Source organism: Artibeus jamaicensis, unplaced genomic scaffold (assembly GCF_021234435.1).
Source record: "Artibeus jamaicensis isolate MK-2021 breed Jamaican fruit bat unplaced genomic scaffold, CSHL_Jam_final contig_76, whole genome shotgun sequence".
Lineage (NCBI taxonomy): Eukaryota > Metazoa > Chordata > Mammalia > Chiroptera > Phyllostomidae > Artibeus > Artibeus jamaicensis.
Genome location: NW_026521954.1, coordinates 17,565,057 through 17,588,832, shown reverse-complemented (window position 1 = coordinate 17,588,832; position 23,776 = coordinate 17,565,057).

Genomic DNA, 23,776 nt, shown 5'->3' with positions numbered 1-23,776 from the left:
AAAAAGGTTTAACTTCTTCCTGCTCCTAACTCCTTCCCTTCTTCAGAAGTTCATCACAGAGCCACAACTCTGCTGGAGACGTGACTTGCTGAGCCTCTGGCTTCCTTGGTGGCTCCAGAGGTGATTTTATTGGCTGTGTTGGCGTTGCCGCTGGGCCTGGGTCTTTGGAGCACGATCCCGTTCTGATTTGTCTAGAATATCTGGCTTCCTAAAAGCTGTTTCCTTGGACTAACCTTCCATTTTCATGTTTGAACTAGGTAAAACAGAAGTCGAAATTGCTTTGGGGTATTTTCCTATCCTAGAACATATAGCAAGTCAAATAGGCTAAAATCATAACAGTCTTTACTCATTACTCTGTAGTTAAAGTTATGGAATGACAAGTGGTCGTGGGAAATTTCGTTCCAACAAATTTTGAGTATTTTAATATTATAACATGCCACCTTTAGATACAGATTCAATAATAGAAATAATAGATGTTTTGGGGTATTTTATGAGCAAACTATTATTTATAAAATAATATTTTATGAATGGTATTATTACTCAGCACTATGCCATCAGAAAACTTTCCATTTTTTCTGTTTTCTAACAAATTATGCTTACTTTTGTTATTTTTATAATACCTGATCATCAAGATAATTTTCACATAAAAATAAGATAGTTGAGAAACCTTTGGATATTAGAATACTAGAAAGTTGAATTGAACTAACAGTGAGATTTATTTTGAATAGATCCAATGTGGATGTGTTTCACAGACTTTCAGACTCAGCTGAATTATCATAATGAACAGACTATGCAAATTTTGTGAAACAGACCACTTAGAATTGTTATATAGGCAATGGGGAGGTGGACAGAATGGACAGAATTGGACAGTGAACCTGCAGTGTGGGACATAGGAGAGAAGGGGCAGAGCACCGGTCATCAGACCGGCATGGATGGCATGCACCACAGAATGGGCTGGTTATTTTGCAAAGAGATTCCTTTCAGGCCCTGGGATTGCCGTGGGCCATGACTGACCCTGCACTTAGCCCAGGCTAGGCCTGGCCCCGGGCGGACTGCATTGTCCCACGTTCCTTGCCCTTGACTTGCTCACTGGTGATTCTACCTCCCTCACCCCAACACTTTGAATTCCATTTTGCCGACGGCTCTCTTTGTATTTGTGCCATAGTTAGAAGGCTATGGTAGTTGTGTAGTTTGGGGATGTCTTGAAGGGTGCCTTAAAGTTGTTTGTGGACCTGAAAATGTATGTACATGTATATATTTGAAAGGGGCTGGTGTTAGAGTGGGAAGGCCCTGCCTCAGGGCCCACAGAGTCACAAATTTTGGCCTCCTAGATGCACACTGATTATTTGTGATTTGAGGATTTATGACAAGGCAAGGGTTCGATATGGGAGACCACTGAGAACTTTGTCACGTATGTGGGGGTTGGGGAAGGCTGATGCCAAAACAAACAAGCCCATGGGTATGGCGCCCCTCCACAGCCACATGCAACACTCATACACATACACACACACGGCACTCACACATGAATTTTAGGACAAAGGAGAGAATACAGGCTCTACTATCAGGCAGGCCTGGATTCACCAGTCAGACCACAGGTGGGTTATTTAAATTCTAACAGCTCTGACCTCCTCACCTATGAAAGGAGGCTGCAGGCCCTTATTTCTCAGGATTGTCTTGAAGATTAAATTAAAAAAAGAAATCTGTTTAATGTTTCAGTGAAATTCCTATCAACAGGAAGTAGCCAGTCAATGATATCTACAAACATGGTTTTAACAGTCGTAGTTTTGTGTTAATTAATGTAAGCTCGACCAGACACGACACATCATATATTCCTAGGAACTTTCGTGGGATCAATGAGCTCTAAGATTCTACAGCCTGAATCAGTTTCTGAGCTCACTGAGCTGCTCTGGAACTTAAAACTGTTTGGCTACGGGCAAGCAGTGATGTGACAGTTTATATTTTTCTAATATGATCTCTCTTCCACCCCACCTGCTCTTCTGAAATGTGAACTGCCATCCCCCTTTGAGAGGGGATGCACCCCTGAATGAGGAAGTGGTGAAAAGGGACACTGACCAACAGAATGGACCAACAGTGGAACTCTTGCATGAGCTCCAAGGGCCATACTTAACCAGCCTGGTTGTTTTTGCTGCTGCCTCATGAATTCTGGCTTTTATGTAAAAGTGTGGCCATCCTGAGCCCACCATGTTGCAAGAAGTCCCAGACAGATGGAAAGAGCACAGAGGATGCTCCGCCATGTGGAGAAAGAGGTCAGGAGGACACGGGACCAGATGTGAATGAAGAAGACATTTTTGCATTTGCGCCTCCAGCTCCAGATGCCCCAGTGACTCAACATGGCTCAGAGATAAACTGCCCAGCTGAGTCCTTTCGTGATTCCTGACCCATAAAATTGTGAGAAAAATAGATGGCTATGTTAAATTACCAAGACTGGAAGTGGTTTGTTACTCAGCAATAGATTTGCAAATGAATGCCATCAGCTTACTTACGACCAAGGAGAATACCTCTAATTTTCGACCATTAGACCCAATTATATCAGCTTACTTCATTTTTATTCTGTAATTGAAAAATAGCTGGGTTAGTAGCCTCTAGATCCTTGTATTGGTGACTGAGCCAATCTACTTTTAGGATCTGTATGACCGGGGAGAAGACCCTCAAAACCACAGTGATGAAGATGTCTTTGGGGATAGCAGCTGAGCTAAATTCTTGCTAGGTATTGTTCACTACCCAAATAAACATACATGTGTCTTTGGTGATGACAGTCAACAGGCAACAATTCCATAGGGAAAATTGTGTAACATAAGGGTTACTTCCAAATTCAAGTGTCAACTCTGGGTTCCATGTTGTAATATTCTAAAATGGTATGATGCTAGATTCCAGTAGGTTTGGAGGTAAGAGTACAGGTTTTGAAATGAATACACTTAGATTTGGCCTCTGACCCACCAGTAATTAACTTTTAAAATTCAAGTCATTTGAATTCTCTAAGCCTTAGTGAGTTTTCTCATTTATTAAAGTGGGCTATCATGAAGATAAATATGTAACATGTATAAGGGGTTACAACACATGTGTGTCATCCCTTCCCTCCCCTAAGGCAGGTAGGTCCTTGCCCCTCATTCCTATGGCCAGAGCAGTTACTATCATTCTCACTCATGACTCAACAAATGAATTAAATGAATTCTTTCTCATAATCAAACCAACGAATCAACGATTTCAGGAACAAGACCTTAACCGAAGACCGTCTAATCAGAATACTTCCTCAAAACTAAGGTATATTTGCACAATGGAATACTACACAGCAGAAAGGAAGAAGGAGCTCCCATCCTCTGTGACGGCGTGGATGGAGCTGGAGAGCATTATGCTAAGTGAAATAAGCCAGGTGCTGAGGCAAAAATACCATATGATCTCACCTTTCACTGGAACCTAATCAACAAAACAAATAAGCAAGCAAAATATAACCAGAGACACTGAAATTAAGAACAAGCAATCTGACAGTAACCAGAGGGGAGGTGGGTGGGGATAATGGGGGGGAAGGGAGGAAAGATTTTCAGGGACATGTATAAAGGACACATGGACAAAAGCAAGGAGGTGGAAGCAAGGGAAGGAGGTGGGGATGTCTGGGGTGGGGGTGGGTAAATGCAGACAACTGTAATTGAACAACAATAAAATAATTTTTTAAAAACTTAAGAAAAAATCTATAATAAAAATCAGTTCAAAACATATGTTCACACAAAAACCTGCACATACGTTTAATGTGGCTTTATTCATAATTGCCAACACTTGAAAAAACCAAGAATATCATTCAATAGGTGAACGGGGAAAAATTTTTAAAAAACTGGTACATCAGATAATGGAATGTTATTCAGCAATAAAAAGGAAATGAGCTATTGAGCCATGAAATGACATGGAGAAATTTGAAATGCATATGAAGTGAGAGAAGCCAATCTGAAAAGGCTGGATACTCTATGATTCCAACTAGACAACATTCTGGAAAAGTCAGGACTATGAAAGTAGTAAAAAGATAGTGATCTCCTGAGGTTTACTAGTAGGGCAAGGAGGGAGAGATGAGTAGGCAGAACACAGAGGATTTCCAGGGCAGTGAAACTACTTGGTATGGTACTTAATGACAACGTCATTATACACATTTGTGAAAACCCAGAGAATATACAACACAAAGAGCAAACCTGAATGTGAAGGATAATCTTCAGTGAATCTTTATATGTCAACACTGGCTGATCAATGATAACTAATTAATTAACGCAAATTAATATGTATCATATTAATGCAAGATACTAACAGGGGAAATAGGAAGTTGGTGAGGGGGTGCATGGGAACACTGTTCTGTATGCTCAATTTTGTGTAAACTAAACCAGCTCTAAAAAATAGTCTAGTAAATAAAAAATAAAATGAAATCAGCTCCTCTGGTAGGTGGAATCAAGGACTATGTTGTTGGCAGTCATTTGTCCCTGGGGAAGAAAAACCAACCTGAAAGGGTGTCAACAGGACAGAGGTCCCAACAAAAGCAGTGGGGAGGGGCAGAGAGAGAGATCCAGAGCGTTTCTGTCCCTGACTCCAATTGTTCCTGCAGTCCAGATTTTTCTTGACCTCCGTGTAGTGTTAGTGCTCACTCCTACTTGATTTCTGGGAGTCAGCATGCTACCGTTCCCAAATTTCTCTCTAAAATTATTAAAATTCAGTGTCTTTTACATATAGCTAAGAGTGCAAGACCTGCCAAAGTTCTGCGGAGTATTGATACCTAGTCAGCTCCACATTAGAGAGCCCCCAAACCTCGCCATGGAGAGAGGAGTGACATTTATACGGCCTATGCAGTGTCAGGGAATTATCTTTCTTCAGTGTTCATCTTATGTATTTTTCAAACCATATTATTATGTAGATTTTCCCTAGCATGTTCACCTCATTAATGTCACTTCAACCTTAATATTCAGAAAAAAATGGTAACTCCCAAACAATGTTTTCATTTCCAAAGAATACTTTGAAATGCTTACATGTGTAAGTAAATAAAACCAGGATCCATTTTTCCTGCAAAAAAAGTAATTTTAAAATGTACTTTAAAAAATAATGTGTAAGGAATGTCCAACCACAATACATGTGTTTTGAGAAAATGCTGAAACAGCTGCCTAGAGATGAATAATGGTTCAAACTGAACAGGATATCACAGCCTCTTCAAAGCACTTCACTTGTCTTCACACAAATTCACTCCTTTCCTTCTCACAACAGGGCTTTGCTCCTCTTCCCTTCTGCATGGGAACAAACAGGGAAGCTCAGAGAGGTGAGTGATTCAAGTGCCCTGAAGCCAGACCCCAGAGCTGAGTTGTAGGATTGCTTGAAGTTGAGCCTCCACACTTCACCCTCACACTCAGCACACAACCTACTGACTCACAATGATGCTCACACATTCATTCATTCAGCAAAAATTTATGAGACACATAGTGTAGGACAGATGCTGGGCCTCCATTCTAAAGTGGAGAACCTTATGCCATTCATCACCATCTTTGCAATCTAATGAAGAAATGAATGGCATTAACAAATAATCATTAAAAAATATATAATAATAACAGTTTCTCAAAAAATTAAACATAGAACTATCACGTGATCTAAAAAGTCCACTTCTGGGTACACAGCCTCTCTCTCCAAGGCTGGGGAGAGAGGGTAAAGAGAATTAGTGATAAGAGTGAATGGGATTTCAGCCGGAAAGATGAAATCTGAAGACTGGTTGCACAACACTATGAATGTATTTAATGCTAGTGTATTCTAGATCTAATGAGGGTAAAAACGATGAATTGTATGTTATATATATTTTACCACAATAACTAAATAGAATGACAAATATGCCACACATTGCACTAAACACATGATTGATATTGTTATCTTCTTTCCTCACAGTTAGAACCCTAAAAGGGATATATCGTTATTTTTCCCATGGTAAACACGTGCAACACTAGGTTCGGAGGTTAAAAACTTTGTGGCCGGTCACTCCACCACAGAGTGTGCAGAACACCAACACAGTGTTCTTTAACTGCAAAACCTGGCTTGTAAATCATCATGCCCTACTGTGTATCGACAACACACCCAAAGCATCGTCCTATTGATTTTCGGCTCCTGACATTTTGGTTGAGAGGCTGTCTGACCATTGTGTGTGCATGTGTGTGTTACGCTCTTTTTAAAGAAATATACCTTTTTTCTCACCCTTTCTTTTTCATTGACAAAAAGTTTTACTATAATATATCTGGGCATGATTTACCTCTGACTGATAGTGCGTGGAGTTTGAGGAACATTGGGAACCAATGGCTTTATGTCCTTTCTAAGTTTTGCAAAATTCTTGGCCATTTTCTTTTTAAAAATTGCTTCCATTAGTCTCTCTTTTTAAAATTTTATCTATAGTTAGTAATTACTTCAGTGTTAGATTCTTTCACCATGACCCACAGATCAGTATTCACTTTACTAGATTTTTCTTCCAGGTTTCAACCTATCTGTGATTTTGCTGTGGTGCTGGTTGCTTGCTTTTGTTTTTTATTGTTTACTGGCCTATCTTCTAGTTCACAAATCTTTTAGTCTTTTCTTCAGTAGAGGCAAAGCTGCTCAGTCAAGATTTTAATTTTAGTTATTTTATTTTTTACATCTAGAATTTGGTTGTATTTATTTTTTATATATTCCAGTTTTCTGATGAAATTTTTCATCTTTTCCCTATTATCACAAGCTTATTAGTCAGTTATTCTTGACTCTAGTTCTGATATCTGCCATAAAACTTCTCCCATTTTCTGCTTTTTTTATGAACACATACATTTTTTAAAAGAGTGTTTTGTGATTTCAGATAAGCACAGAAACTTTTACAAAGCTCTCTAAAGGAACTCCAAAGCCATCACTTAAGACATTTTCATGAATTACCTTTTTAAATTTTCTTTTATTGTATTTTTCCATTACTGTTCAGTCCCCTTATGCTCCCCCGCCGCCACAATCACCGCACTATTGTCCACGTCCACCAGTCCTTTTTCCTTTTGGCTCAATCCCTCCACCCCCTAACCTCTCCCACTATGCCCAGCTATCCTCCCGCACCCCATCTATGAGTCTGTCTCTATTAGGTTTGTTAGTTCAGTTGGTTCATTAAATCCCTCATAGGAGTGAAATCAGGGTCCAGGGCATCCGTGCAATAGGATGTTAAGTAATCACTGAAAACTTCTTCTGGAAAATATTTTAAGGACACAGGAAAACTCAATATTAAGTTTTTAAAAATTGAAAAATGACTTCATAAAACTGCAATTAAAATATATATGTGAGAGAAAAGGACTGAAAGGAAACTTATCAAAAATTGTACGTAGCTACCTTTGTATACAAATCTTAAAGATGATTTTAATGTTCTTTTTTAAACTCCTCTGTCTTGTGAATTTTCTACAATGAGTATGTGTTACTTGTAACACTGAGAAAAAAAAGACTTTCTTTTAAATAATTTAAAAATTGACTTAAATGAAACTAATCTTAGTAAAAAAATAAAAGACATTTTTATGCCTGGCAGTATCTGTCTTCCAAATACTCTCAAGTGGAAAATAATAATTTTCATATTTTATTTAGAGAAAGACAGATGTTAAAGTTCAGGTTTTCAAGGATTATTCACTAATATTTGTTTCACATTAATAGTTCATGAAGTTAGATCACATTTGAAGATATATATGTGTGTATATACATATATATATTTCATGAAATAACTTTTGCATGCCAATATCTTTTATTTATGGTTTATATCCTTCTAGTAAGCAGGAAAGAATCATAGAGAAACTTAAATATACTTATGATAAACCCAGAGCTTGTTTCTTCTAGTTGAGAGTCAAGAGGAAAGTATTTTCCTGGGTTCTCAAAGGTTACCTCAAAACATAAAAAATAAATAAAAATTAAAAACTCCTGAGATACACACGGGGAAGTGATACATATTTTTCTGTTGCTAAAAAATTATTTAATCATGAGTCAGATGTCAAGCAGCAACCTTAAAGGAAAATTCCTTTCATTGACTGGGATAATGTTCTGAAAGTAACAATCATGTGGATGATTATAGTCACCTTATTTGAGAATAAAGATTCAATTGCTGTGGTTAGGTTTTGGCATTTGGCATATTTTTAGGAAAATGGCTTAACTCACTGCTCAGTGAGTCATGTGGATGGGTTAAGAGAGGTGAATGTCAGCTTGTGGTTGAAAACCAACAAATTTTATAGTGATGAATTGATATGTCTTGAGGTTGAGTTGATAATTGGTGATATCGCAATCATAATAAAAAAACATGGTATGTCCATTATCCCTTGGCTTGCGGAGTATGTGCACATTGTTATCTGAGTAGCATTTGGTTTTTTCCTACCTGACCTCTGAGGTAGGTAGGGCAACCCTGAAAAAAAAATAAAAGACACAAGAGCTTCTGTGAGATCCTAAAATTATATATGAAAAATATAAATCATCTGATTTGGAATTTAAAGCAAGCCTTCTGTTTATTTTCATAAAAATTGCAGTTTGTGTTTGTTGAGCACCTACTACAGGTAAAGTCAATGAATTCGGTACTTGGGAAACAATAGGCCAACATACAAAGTCTCACATTTCAGGGACTTCAATGTCTAGTGAGAGAGAAGCCCCCCCCAAAATTTCTAAAAATATATTATGCTATAATTTGGTGAGATCTTTTACAGTGGAATGTATAGCACTATAGAGAATGCTAAGTGAAAGACAGCAAAACTCATTGGTGCTTTTCCTAAGGTTGTTGTTGAAGGATTATCTACAGGTAGTCTTGTAGAAAACAAGAGAAAATGAGATCTCAGGTGGAAAGTAGAAGGTGCTCAACAGCACAAAGAGAAAGCATGCCTTGGCTATGCAGGGAGTACAGGAAAACCGACACGGCCAGATTATAAAATGTGCATTTTGATATGTGTTGGGGAGGGGAGGTTAGCCTAGTTCATGCCATAAAGGGTTCTTCCATTTCCATGTATACAAAATGGAGATGTCAGTGGCTACACCCATAGACGCACTGATGAGATGCTCTGCCTCCAGGAACGAAGCACAGATTAGCCCAGTGTGAGAGGTGTCAGTGGCTCCCAGAGCTCAGCTGGCTTTTGCTGGGGAATTGTCCTCCACTGGACGAAGCCTCCTTTCTCACAGTCAAGCTTCCAGGCAATTCTTGCCAACAGGGAGAATTCAGCCCAGGCCCTTTTGCCTCTCTATTTGGGACAACTCTGAAGGGCCATCTTGTCTCAAATACCCCCTTGCAGAATCAGTCAAGGACTTACTTGGCTGCAACTGCCTGGCAGTGGCCACACCCTCCTGCCCATTCAGCTCTCTTATTCTTCCCACATGAGTGCTCATGCTTAGTGCTCTCCGATCTGAAACACAAATCTGTCTCAGGGACTCCTTTTCCAAGTGCCCCAACCAAAGTTCCCTGTGTTCTTAAAAATGTACAGAAATTGAAGCCCTGACTGGTGTAGCTCAGTGGAGGCCTGCGAAAGAGGGGGAGAATATATATTCTTTTTCTCTCCCCTCTTCGAATTTTTTCGAATAAATGTAGAAAATATCCCTTCTCTATGAAACACTATATAAATACAAACTATAATGTCAATGATTAGGTAAAACAAGCAGTAACTGTGAATAGCTGTAGAGGCAATTTAAGAATAATGGCTGGCATATCCAAGACAACCTATATGGTATTATGACCAAAGTTTATTACCTTTTCAGCTACATGTATAAAATTTTCATGAATTCTTTAATGCCTATTAGCAAAGTAATACTCGTACATGTTTATAAAAGGAAATTGCATGGAAAGGCCTATGATATACAGTAATAACCTCTCATCCAACTCCACCAACATCACTACACCCCCCCATCCATACCACATTTCTTAGCTATAATCATTGTCAACAACTTTTTTGTTTGTTCTCCTGAAGTTTCCTTCATCATGCTAAATTATATCTTTACCGACCTTTTTTTGATTATTAACATGTTGTCTCAATTTCCAGGTTTAACTCAATCTTTCACCTCCCTGTCCATCCCGAACTTTTGATTATTAAAAGTTTATCACTTTAGTAAAATAATTACCTTTCTATGACAACCTGAAAACTTTTATCAGTTTTTTATAAATATAGATAATATCTCAGTTCCTTAACTTGACATGTTAGAAAAGAACATCAACAAGTTTGTCCTTCTTCTTCCACTCCCTTCCTTCCACGTTCAGCTCCAGCTGTTGTACCTTCACACCTTAGCTGACAAGGACTGATATGCACAGTAACCCCAAGTCAGGCCCTTATCCCAGGAAAATCAACAATGTGTACATTTCTGTGGCTCCCTCAACATTTGTATTACAGATAAAAAATGGTGCTAGTGTTGCCATTTGCTTTACTCTAGCCTCTGCTGAATGACCTGAATGGTGCTGTGACAAATGCATCTCTGGATCAGATCAGGTCAAATAGCTGTCTCTTTTCTTACCTTCCACTGATTTTCCAAATCATGCCATATTGGGGGTTCCATATTGTTTGGAAGATACATATACGTATCTCTACTTTTCTTCACAAATTTTACTTTTATCTCTTTGTCTGTAAGCTCTAGCATGTGTATGCCCCATAAAACTCACTTCAGCCCCCAATTTAATTGAGCTTTCTTTTCCAGATACTTTTCATATGTTCTTCCATTCTGTGTTTTCTCCACTCTTTGATTTTGGGCTAAATAATACTCTGTGTGGGAGCTGTCCTATGCATTGCAGGATGTTTAAAGCATCCCTGGCCTCTACCCCTCAGATACCAGGATCATTCTCCCTTCCTCAACAAGACAACCAAAAATGTCAATGGACCTTGCCAAGTGTCATCAGGGACTCTAAATCATTCTCATTTGAGAACCACTAATCAATACAAATTATTGTCAATAATATTGTAATATCCATGGTGTCAGATGGGTACCAGATTTTACCAAATTTTTTGTATCCTCCCCCAAGGACATTGTTTCATTGCTCTCAAGGAGGGAGGAAGAGAAAGAGAGAGAGACATAGAAAGAGAGGCAGAGACATAGAGAAACATTGATATGAGACAGAAACATTGGTTGATTGCCTTCTCACATGCACCCCAACTGGGAATCAAACCCACAACCTGGGTATGTGCCCTGACTGGGAATAAAACCTGTGACCCTTTGGTCTATAGGAAAATGCTGCAACCAACTGAGCCATACTGGCTGGGACTGGGTTTTAGATTTAGTGAGGTGATCACATAAGTTCTATAATTGTCCGATCATTTTGTTTTACACTTGAAACTAGTACAGTATTGTAGGTCTACTGTAACTTAAAATTAAAAATATAAAAAATACAAATGACTGATATAACCAAACTTATCCTTTGCAGAGTTTCGAGACTAACAAAACTAAAGACTCTTCCCATTGGTAAGCTTCCTCCTTCTTACCTAATCCTTTGACAGGTTCACAGGAATGGGATAGAAACTGTTGTCTTCAACAGGCCTTGTGCTGGGTCTATTTTTCTTCTAGAAGGATTGGTGGGCTGGCCAATATAAGTACCAACAACATTAGCCTGATAAATATGTTTTACCCACTGAGAAAACTCTACTGATAAGGCTAAACATAATTTTCTTTTTTTTAAAGATTTTATTTATTTTATTTATTTTAGAGAGGGAAAGGGAGAGAGAAAGAGTAGGAGAGAAACATCAACGTGTGGTTGCCTCTCGCACACCTCCCACTGGGGACCTGGCCCACAACACAGGCATGTGCCCTGACTGGGAACTGGGAATTGAACAAACAACCCTTTGGTTCTGAGGCCGCAACTCAATCAACTGAGCCACACCAGCCAGGGTGCTAAACATAATTTTCAACACCTCACAAAAAGCCTTGAAACTGATGCAATTCTAGTTGCGGTTGCATGATTTCATTTTTGGGACCCTCTCACTATGGATTCTGATGCTGATCAGAAGCATCAACTAACAACCGTCAAGACGAATGGTGCTAAAGCTCCTTGTGGTACCAACATCCCAGCACCTCACCCTGCCCATCCCCCAACCAGCTTTTCAGGAATTATAAAGGGAAATCTGGATTTCATTTTAAGAATAGGAAATCCAGCTTAATATCCTTAAATTCAAACCAGTACACATAGTGAACACATTTTCTCAACCTTTAATACCTCAATCAAAGAAAACAGCATACACTACTAGAAATCTGTAGAAGGCAAGTATCACTTTTTTTAGGCCCTTCTAAGTCCAGATATTCAGGGAGGACTTTCAGCCTATCTAATCCTTTTAATACATACTGTACTTACTATTGCCTCTTGTCCCCCACTCCCTCAGAGAAGAACGATAATTTACTCAAGGTCTTACAGCTAGAAGCAAATAGCACTTTGGTCCAAATTCATGTCTTGAGTAGTCAGAACCCTGACTACTGGCTCTGCTAGTCTGTGTTTCAGTGAGGATGGATGACCACCGTCCTCAGGAAAGAGATGATCTTTTATGCGCACTTGGGTGTAGACCAGCATTTCCCGCACAGAGGAGAGGAAGTAGCTGATTCTTTTCACTTGTCTGTAGGGAGGCGTACGCCACGCACTGTACTGAGAGGAATATGACAAAGATTTCTAATGTTAATAAACTGCTACTTGTTGATTACTGAGCCTTAATAATCCATTTAAGAACCTTACTTATGAGAAATGGAATATCATTCCCCTACAGTACAGGAAGTGTGCTAGACTCCTGAAGACTGAGAATGCATCATTTTAGTCCAAAGAAACCAACATCTGTTTTCTGCCTGCCACCTACCTTCCAGGCTTTGTGCTGGGGTTTGCCATACAAAGTTACAGAAGCATAGTCTCTGACTTAGTGTCCTAGAGATCTTAGACCAAATTGCCAAAAAGGACATGACTTCAGACAACCAAAGTTTTTCTGTCACAGTTTGCGGGCTGGAAGTCAGTATTCAAGGGGGTCAGCAGCACCAAGATCTCTCTGAAGGCCCGAAAAGGATCCTGTCTTGCTTCTTCCACCTTCGGGTGGCTCCGAGCTTTTCCTCACCTTTGGCTACATCACTCTAATCTCTGCCTGTGTCTTCACAGGACTTTCCCTCTGTTCCTTCTCCTCTCTTTCAGTTACAAGGGCACATGGCATTGAATTCAGAGTACACCTAGAAGATCCAGGATGAGCTCACCTGGAGATCCTTAATCACATCTACAAAGACCCTTTCCCAAATAAGGTCACACAGGATCTAGGGTTTAGGGCATGGACACCATTCAACCTATTACAGTATCTTGCCTGGAGGAGCTTATAGCTTAATATGGAAGATTAAATAAGTAAAATACATATAGGTGCTATGACATAATTGTTTAGAGGGTAGTGAAGACACAGAGAAGTGAAACATGTCTTGAAGAAATTCAAGAAAGGCTTCACAGAGAAGGTATTTCTTGAGCTTGGTCTTGAAATACCAGGAGAATAAAAATATAGAAGTATAAAAATAGTTTGGGCTTCTGAAGCAGAAGTAATAAGCTATACTACATCACCTACCGATGTGTTTTGTTTTGCTCGCACAATGTCTGTCTACGCACTGGTTAATGATTAAGTGAATGAATTGCCAACATTCAAATCCCTGACGCTTGACACAATAATCTTTATGTCCTATTTCTTCTGCAAAAGGGAAGTATCTAGCAATGGCAAGCCTGTATTAGTGTATGACAGCCACCATCTGAAGCTGAGTGCAAGTACTGCCTTGAGATGGGACCTGTATGTTTCAGGTTTCAAGTACCCCCACAATTGCCTCTCATTTACATTATGATTATGTCAAGTGTCATTTGTTGTCCTTACTGAACTTGTGCTGTTTGCTTAAAGTATGATAGAGGAAAAACAAATTTAATTATATGTATGTCTCTGTTAAAAGTAGGAACATAAATGATAGGAAGAGGACTTACACTAGCAGTGTATTTGTCCTCAGGCATGGCACTGACACAGATGTGGCCGAATGAAGCCCGCCCCAGCAAGCTGAAGACCTGAGTCCCCCATTTAGATCAATGTGGATCTACAAATGAACATTTACTATCCTCCCTCAGCACTGTCTCCCAGCCCTACTGATTCCAAGGTAAACTTGTGAGCTTTTTTTAATTCTAGGCTGAAGTTGGAGTGAGTCAAAAACTGAAAGAGTGAAAGGGAAAGCTGCAATGAAACACACTGAGAGACAGACAAAGACAGAGAGTGAGTCGCACTGAGAACCACCAACATTGATGAAGATAATTTAATATTGATTATTTTTAATGAATGTATTGCAACTTCCTATAATCTCTCCTTTTTTATTTATGAGTCCTCCAAAGCCACACACGTAATATTTTCCCCTATAAATTTGTAGAAATCATCAATCCTTTGCCTGTTTTGTAGTTTCTGAAATGCATACTTTCTCTTAAAAAAATAATTTGTATAATAACAACTTTAACAACATTGTAAAATGCTGCTTTATGAATTATAATGTTTTTTGTAGTAAAAAAGTAAATCTAGCTTATAACAAATATTTACTGGATGCTAATTTTGTCATATTAGAAAATTAATCCTGACCGAATAGATATTACAGTTAACAGCTGCGTCTATTTGTTCAAAAATAATTTTAGAAGTCCATCTATTATAGGATTTGATAGCACCTACACTAAATTCATTTAAATAATACAAATATTAATTTTTTAAAAACATTAGAATATTAGGAAAATAATCCATTTACAGAAGATTGGTAGATGAAACAGTTCCAAAAATGAAAATGCTGATACTGTCTCTGGAACAATTATGGAAAAGATGATTACAAACATCAGAAACTTTTTTTTCATTAATTTTGATAGTTCAGACTTTGGACTTTTTCTTCTTTTTAATCTTCACCAGAGGACATTTTTTCATTGCTTTTTAGAGAGAGGAGAAGAAAAAGAGAGAAACACTGCTGCAACAGAGAAGCACCAATTGGTTGCCTTCTGTATGTGCCAGGAGAAGGAATACAGGAACCAAGATGGGGGACTGAACCCACAACCTAGGCACGGCCCCTGACTGGGAATCGAACCTGTAACCTTTTGATTATAGGACGATGCTCCAACCAACCAAGCCATACCAGCTAGGGCCAGACTTTGGACTCTTAACTTCAATTCTGACTACACAACTGTCGCTACTACTAGATAAGTGCACTTTGGCAAATTTCTTAAAGCCTTGCTGGGCTTTACCCTTCATTTGCATTAATAAGATAATACTTTATATAACACGTGTCTTTAAGATTAAAATTAAAGTGGTAGATTTAACTTTCCTAGTGCTTAACATGCAAAAATAGCTCAATAAATGTTTCTTCTTCATAATACCTTTCATAATGAATGAATAAGACTTTAATTGCTCACTATTTTGCATCTGAACAATTCAAGTTAATGGTAAATGAGGTAAGATAGAATGTAAAATCATAACATGTATTTTTCTGTGCCCATATCTGTAATCATCCTTAAACAATTTTGGATCTCCCAGACTAATTCAATCCAGGTTTGACAGAGGCAGAGAAAAATTAGATTAGGCGGAGCCTTATACATTTCCTAACAGTAGGGGGGAGCTGTTTTTAAAGTCAGATTGCTTTCGGCCACAAAAACCTGTTTGAAAGAACAATGGGATATGTACTAAGACTTGGCCTGTGAGACAGTAGCTTCATTAATTCAGTCCCTTGACCAAAAACCTGTTAAACTCTTTTTGTTACTTCTCTGCCACAGAATGCAGAGCAGTCTGCAACTCTGCTTGTGGGAGATGAACAAGAGACCAAGGTTCCCATGAGAAAACGATCATGAAATGTGGGACGTAAAAGACCTGTGCCTGTTGCGGTTTATTTTACATTTTACATTAAAGAAGTTGAAATCATTGAGATTTCTGACTATTGAAGTAGCTGAAAGAAAACTGTCATTACAAATAAAACATCTGGTGGCCACATTAAAAATGAGGAAGACTCCAGTTTCACCATTGCTTAGGACACTGTGTCACAAGACTTGGTTTTCCCCTCTCAGTGATCCATTATGGAATGAAAAGGTTATGGAAGTAACTATACTTCCACTTGGGTTTATTTTGTTCTGAGATTATCTTCTCACTTTTTAGGGGAAAACTTTAAAAAATGCCACCTTATCATAACACTAGAAGTCCTTTGGAATATTCTGAGGAACTGCTGAATTCTACAGTCACACTCAAGAATACTTACAAACTGTTGTCACATAGGTAACAGTTTAGCCTGGCTGTGGTCAGAGTTCACGGGTTTGAATCCCAGCTATAGGGCCTCCCAACTGTGTGCTGGTGGATTAATTTCTTAATCTCTCTAAGGCTTAATGTTTTTTATCTTGTGGACATTAAACATGAGAAAGAAAATAAAGTACTTAGCACATGCCTGGTACATGTCCTATTATACTGAGATGTTACTATATTGTGGTTTACACACACATCTGGATGTATGCATGAAACACATATTGGACCATTAGGGTCTATAAGAAATGGACATATTTTGATAAGCAAGAATAGATTATATTGATGCCATCTCAAATGAGGAGGTTCACCAGTTAACCACTTTGCCTTTGCACTTATTTAAGCATGCAGGGGCAAGCCATTCACCAAGTCGAAGGCAGCCGTCATCTCAGACAGCAGCCACAGGGCAATGCCAACCACAGACAGAATTCAGGTGCAGTTGCCTTGGTTTCCATGATGGGCCAACAGAGGAGCGGAGGAATATTTCTCTGGGGCCTGAACAGGGTCAGACATGGGAGTGGATATTTAGGGCTTCTGGCCGGTGCCACAGCAGTGCTGCACAGCATGAGTTCTTTAAGAGTTGTGACACGTGGGGGCCTCTGAGGAAAGGGTTCAAGGAAAAGACCCCTCCTGCCCAAGTCTAAGGGTGGCACTGAGGGGACACCACCCTCCACACTGTGAAGTCCCCATCAGTGGCCTGAAGGACTAATCCCCAAAAAAACCCTGAACACTGATATTTTTCATCATATTTAATCAAGCCAGTAGTAGTACAGTGCCTGGCACAGGAGCTCACTCAATTTTTAAACAAGGGGGCGAATAAATAGATTAATGCCACTGTAGAATTTCCTTCTACAGATCCCGGTACTTAAAAAGGACGCTGGGCTAGCTTTCTCCTGTGATGTTAAAACTCCAGTATATCCCTCCTCACCTCTGTATTTCCCACCCCATTATTATAATTGACTTCAAGAGCAAAATTTCATTTTTTAACTCTTCTTTACTCATAATAGACAGGAAAACAATTTTTTTTCTGTCTGGGGTTTGATCTGGTGCATCATTCACATTCTATTTCCATCCCCAAACATTAAACATTCTCCTGGATCAAAACATATTACAGAACAAGAAAATCTGTGTATTATTTTATAGAAAAAACCATTGCATTTTTTTCCATGTTTACTTCTCAAACATATACAAGATTACTATATGGCTTGTAATTTTAAACTCTTTTAAGGAATGAACTGATATATTATCTGACAAAACCATATTTCAGGATGATTTTCTGAAACATCAGGAACCTTCTGTGCATATATATGTAAATGCACATGCATGCACGCACACGCATAATCCCCAGAATGAGGACGCATCTGTGAGGTTCATTATGTAAAGCTTTTGTATGTGTTCATGTGTGACCTGTACTATTAATGCGGTTTTCCCAAGAAAAATTAAGTAAAACCAGACAATTGTTTTTATTTCCTGCTTTTTAGGACAGTTTTCCTCTTATAAGATATTCAAAGAGAATAGCTGTCAAAGGTTCTTCTGCAAGTTCACGTAATGAATTGTTTCCACATGTGTTAACTTCCAGCTCACTGCCGACTCGGAGGCACGGGGGTATCCAGTTGCCAAAGTTTTCGCGGAGAGGCAGTTTTATTCCATTTTACTGTGGAGCTATTTGGGGGACATTCTTACTGAAGGAATTCTAAAAGTTTCCTTCATGTAAACCAGTTTAACGTCAGAGAATCTTTCCACTAATAAAACCTGGATGTTTCATGTACGTGTCTGTTCTGAGCCTTTACAACACATGCTGATCTGCATTCTGTAGTAAAATTCACACATAAAATTCTAATGTCCAGTGTTATCACAAACAGCAAAACTAAGCCAATATGCAGCATAAAAGTCCACTATTTGCGCTGTCTACTCAGTGAAACATTTCAATTTTTAGCTCATCACCCCTAAATAATTTTATATCTGATGACCATGTATACGTTTGTGAATATGGTACTCTACTTGACATTTTAACACAATTGGTCTGTATTTTTTATGGACATCCCTTTATTATGTGTAGCATTAAGTCTCTCTATCTCTATCTCTTCTTCAACTCAACAAGTAATTGAGTGCTAAATATGCACTAGGTCACAGGTGGCGAACACAAGGCCTGCGGGCTGAATCCAGCCCGTCACCTTGTTTCTACCCGGCGGCAGCGCCAAGCTCCTTGCCCCTAGTTAAGGAGTTTATACAGTCCTAAGATTACATTCAGCCCTCTGAAGGCAATCGTGAGGCTGATGTGGCCCCAGGTTTGACACCCCTGCACTAGGTGATATTTCAGATTTCAGACGTCTGAGTTAGAATAGCACGTAAGACAAGCAGAGTGTCTGACAAGGAAGTGGGTGTTTGAACTGCAAGAAAATTTGAAAGGCAGGGAGCCGGCCTGGAACCAGGTAGGCAACTTAACAGATAGCACAGATTTATAGGATGATGGCATTAGGGAGAAAAGACAGGAGAGGGACAGAGAATTACCTGGGGATTCAGGGTGCCAGGCGGGACAGAGAGGGAAGGCCCCCTTCTGAAGTGACAATGAACCCTGTCTGAAGTGGGTCGAGGTCTCCCTCTAGTTATTCAGTATTCTCTGCCCTGTGTCTTGGACTCCTCCTCTGGTCTGCACATCTGTTATTTTTGGTGCCAAGCCTCTCTTTTTCCTGCCTCCTGGGAACAGTAGCCATTCTACTGAGCACAATTCCTTTACTGTCTCTAACTCTTCCTATGCAGTCCCAAGTCCTGGTCCCAACCTCTGGCCCTGGGTGGTACCCGGTGCAGGCCTGCTCAACTGCTCCAGTCACAGGAGGTGGCTCAGCGATGAACAGGCAAGCCTCCCTGGTCGATGTCCTCCTCTAAGGTTACACATGCTGACACTGGGAGAGAGAAGTCTCTTACTTCTGTGGAGTGCCATGCAATACCAGGTGGTTCCCTAGACTGTCCGAGTCAGCCTCACTGCATGGTTTGTATTAGCATTGATTTTTAAATATTTTTCTTAAGTTATTTGATATACATCGCTGTCACACCCAGAAGAATCCTGAATATGTATGTAAGCCCATCCTGCTGGCTCCTTCTTCCCATTATGTAAATATGACCACGCCGAGCAGGTTAAACATAAAACAAATGACCTGTTTCAATACCACATCTTATCCAGGTACCAGGACTCTCTTCTCTATCCCTCCATCTTCTTTTTCCATAATTCCTTAACACAATTTCAATAATTCCTCAATGTCTCTCTTTCCTTACTTTCCAATAACTAGCCATATTCCAGTCTTCCTTCTGTTCCCATTACAAATTTTTAAAGAAAATTATCACAATTACATTGTTTGAAATTCAATAGAAACTGTTTGGATATTGTTCTTTTTGACCTAAAATATGAACTCCGTCTGCCATTGCTGGCCAAACCACAGTCACTCCGCCTCGGTCTTCTGCCTTCCTCTCTCATGACTCTCCTTCTCTTTACTTTTGCTCAGGTTCAGTATCTGTCATCTTAAATGTCACCATTTACCACCAGTGTTCTCTGTGGATCTCTTGATGTCTTTTCTAGACCATCCCAGGCATTTCCAGGGTTTCAATTGCCACATATTCCAGATCAATATTTCCTCCCCAAACTTGACTTCAGAGCTACACACAAACAATGTAGCCTTTTTAGATCCTCTCCAACATAATCTCAAATTCAATATTTGCCAAATGTAGCTCATTGTAGTCGTCATGAAACCCACCCCACCTCGAGTACTTCATCCCATCAAAGGCAGCCACAAGCCACCCTGTGTTCTGAGGCAGATAGGGCGTCATCTATAAGGTGATTAAACTTACAGGACTGTTCTGATAATGAAATAACATAGAAATTACCTAACTCACTGCCTGGCCCAAAATGCTTAAAAAAAAGAGCAGGCATGAAAAATATGCTCTGAAAGAGTGAAGAGTATTAAACCCATTTTAGGAAGTCATGATATCCACAACACACATATCCACCTTGCAAACCAGGTAAATAGGCTAAAACCATTCTCACTCATTTAGTCTTTCACTGGCTCAGGCTGCAGGACTGCCTGAACATCCCTTCCCATCCTGCGACTGGCATATCAAGCACTCTGTCCACATGGAAGCCTCTGGGCTCTGATTATTGGCTCCTGAGGGGTCCCCCAGCTTCCTGTATGTTCCTCTGTGTAAGAACATTCATCGCATTGCATCATTATTTGTTTATGAGCCCACATCTGCTGTAGACTTGGAAATTCTTGTGTTTGAGGTCTCTAACCACCTTACACCTCTAAGTTTGATTTGCTATAAACTCTCCATGAAACACGCACATTTTAAATGGATGATAACATCTTGCTTCCCCAAAATACAAGTCTGTGAGCTGTGCAGAATTTCCAGAAAAGCAAATGGACTACAGCATTTGAGTTGTCTCCCTTGTATTTCAGAGCCATGTAGTAAAGCAACATTTTGGGGGGCTGGCCTTCCCCATAGCAATAAATATATATAAATATGATGCATTTAACAACTGGATTTTCATGTTGAATACTTGCAAAATTGCACTGGGCATTGACCCCACCACCAACTCAGGCTGAGAGAGTGTGAAGAACATTTGCTTATCTCAGCTGTTTTTGATTTACTCTGCAGCTTGACTCTCAGCTGAGACCTTCTGAGTTGAGTTCATTTCATGACTAATGCCCAAAGATGCTGATTGCTTGAACTGAATTCTTTTTACTCCTCATGGTATTCATATGCAATCACTAATGTCAGCCCTCTAGGATATAAAGCACTGTGGGCAGTGTTCCTCGTAGGCTCAATCAGAAATAACTAAGAGTGTCAGTAAGAAGGTGTCTAACTCCAGTCAGCTTCCAGGAAGTGTGTATTCTAGGTCCAGAGTCATATTTTTTATACTCTTAAATAATATTACTGTAATACAAGAATCAAGATATCGAGCCTATCTTTTAGCTCAATGACCACCAAAGTCTTTATGAAAATATATGCACCATTTTACTATAGCTGCCATTAAAAACACCACAACTTTTTTCTTAAAAACAGTACAGATTTGTTACTTTATAGTTCTGGAGGTCAGGAGTCCACCAATGTTCTCACTGGGCTAAAACCAAGGCATCAGAAAGGCTGAATTTCTTACCAGAGTCTCTGTGTGAAAACATATTTTCTCGCCTTGTCCAGCTTCTATAGGCTGCCCACTGTCTTTGGCTCAGGGTTCCTTCCTTCACTTTCAAAGCCAGCGATGTCAGGCTGAGTCTTTGTCAGGCTGAGTCTTTCTCGCTCTTCCTTTTCTGTGGTCTTTCTTCCGCCTGTATCTTTCACGTCTAAGGGCTTTCGTGATTACCTTGTGCCTATATTGACATCAGCTGACTAACAGCCTTAATTGTATCTGCCAACAGTATAACCTCACAGGTTCTGAGGGTTAGCACACAGGCGTCTCTGGCAGGCCATTGTTCTGCCTGTTACAATATGTAAGACGTGTAAAAAACACCTTTGTTGAAAGTTGCTGGGAAAAACACAAGATGCACCAGTGAATTTGAATTTCAGATAAACAATACGTTTTTAGTAGAAGTATGCCCTATTCACCATTAGTATATCTTAAACCTGACATGGGACATACTTATATTAAAAATCCATTATTTATGCAAAATTCAAAAGTAACTGGGTGTCTTCTATTTTTATTGGATAAATCTGGCAACCTTCCCAGGAAGTAAGTAATCCTGGTTTGTGATCCAGACATAAAAGTACCAAAAGACTGAAGATAGTTCCTTCACTGACTTTGATACTTATTACAGTGTCGTATTTCAGAGTGAAATCCCTGACTCCCAACTTGCGGGAATTGTTAAGATGTAAAATATCCTTTTGGTGAAATAATAGACACCAAATAATAAATGTTATTTATTAATTATCTCATTTGACAGAAAAACTTTGTGTGACTTAATGTTATGAGAGGGCAGGAAATAAAATTATATGTGAAGTATAATTATAACAACATAAACTAGTTTAGGCCCATAAAGACACTGGAAGCAAAGGTTCTAAAATGTCAAGAGAAGAGTGATTGCTTTAAGTTTTCTTTGTGCTTTTATTCCTTTTTTAAATGCTTTCATGCATTGCTTTCATCATATACAGGTACAACGTGGTATGAGCAGAGAATGATACAGTTTGCCCGGCTTCTCAAAGTCATGTTATTTTAATGACAAAACTAGTTAGGCTATACTGGAACAATATAGGGATACTCTGCAGATGTAACATTTATGCACAATTTATAAATAGAAAATATTATGCATTGTGTATCATGGTCATTTTATACATTGTTTATGTGCCATTCAATTAAAAAGCAAAATACAGAGTCTGATTTTTTTATTAAATTCATTCAAATGCCTATTGGTATAACACTTGCGAAAACACATCGCATTGTGAGTGTTTAAAGCTGTGATACAATCATGCAGATAACAGCGTCAGGAATCGCTGTCACACAACTTCAATGCTTTTGCTAATTAGCAACATTTGTGAGAACCTGGTCATTTCCAGCAACTTGCTCTTTTGATTAATGCCTTGAAAGTAAAGCCAGCTGTTAATTATGTTAACAACCAATTCCTTGGGACTCATCATGATCCATTTTAATGGACTGACAATTATTATTAATCAAACCTAGAGGACTGAAGAAGTGTTACAGATTTGAAAATTTAGCTTTCCTGAGCATCAGTGCATGAGATATATGTGAAAGGAAAGAATGACAGAAGAATTACCCTCACATTTTTTATGTAGAAAGTTGGATTTTTCTAATTATCTGTAGTCCTTTGATTGCACTGCTCAGCTGAGCCTACTTCCATGATGCAAAACAGCCAGCAACAGAGTGGAAAATGTAATTCATAATTAGCTTTTTTGGCACATTGCAGGAAAGAAAAAGGACGTTAAAGAGAATTCAGCAAGAAACATAAAAACAAACAAAACCTGACACTGTGGGCATAAATTCAAGACAAAGGTCATTGCACGAAGAAAGAAACTGAAAAGAAGACCAAAGAAGACTCTGTGTTTTCTTCTTGCGCTCACCCCCTGTCATTTAATACTGCTAGGCATTTATTTATTTGTAAATAGGACAAATGACCTTCAAACCATTCATATCATAGAGAATGTCACATGGATTAATTCCTAACCCTGAAGCCATAGGCTTTAATGAAGATAAATATCTGGCACACTGCAAAAAGATTTGGGTGAAAGACTATGAATACATTTCATTTTGCATTTCTAGTTAACAGATTTATATTAATAGCACTCACTTATTCATCCATTCATTGCTTCATTCATCCATCCATGTATCCATCCATCCATTCACTCATCCAATGCTAGTTTCCCAGCTCCTACTTTGTGGAAGGCTGTGTTTTAAGCGCTGCAGATATACAGATGGGCAAGAAAGATGAGGCCTTGCCCTCAAAATGTTTATGGTGTGTTGTGAGAGTAGGGTTAGCAAGAGAATAAGTAAACACATAGTCCAAGAAACTCTAAACCGATCATAAGAATTG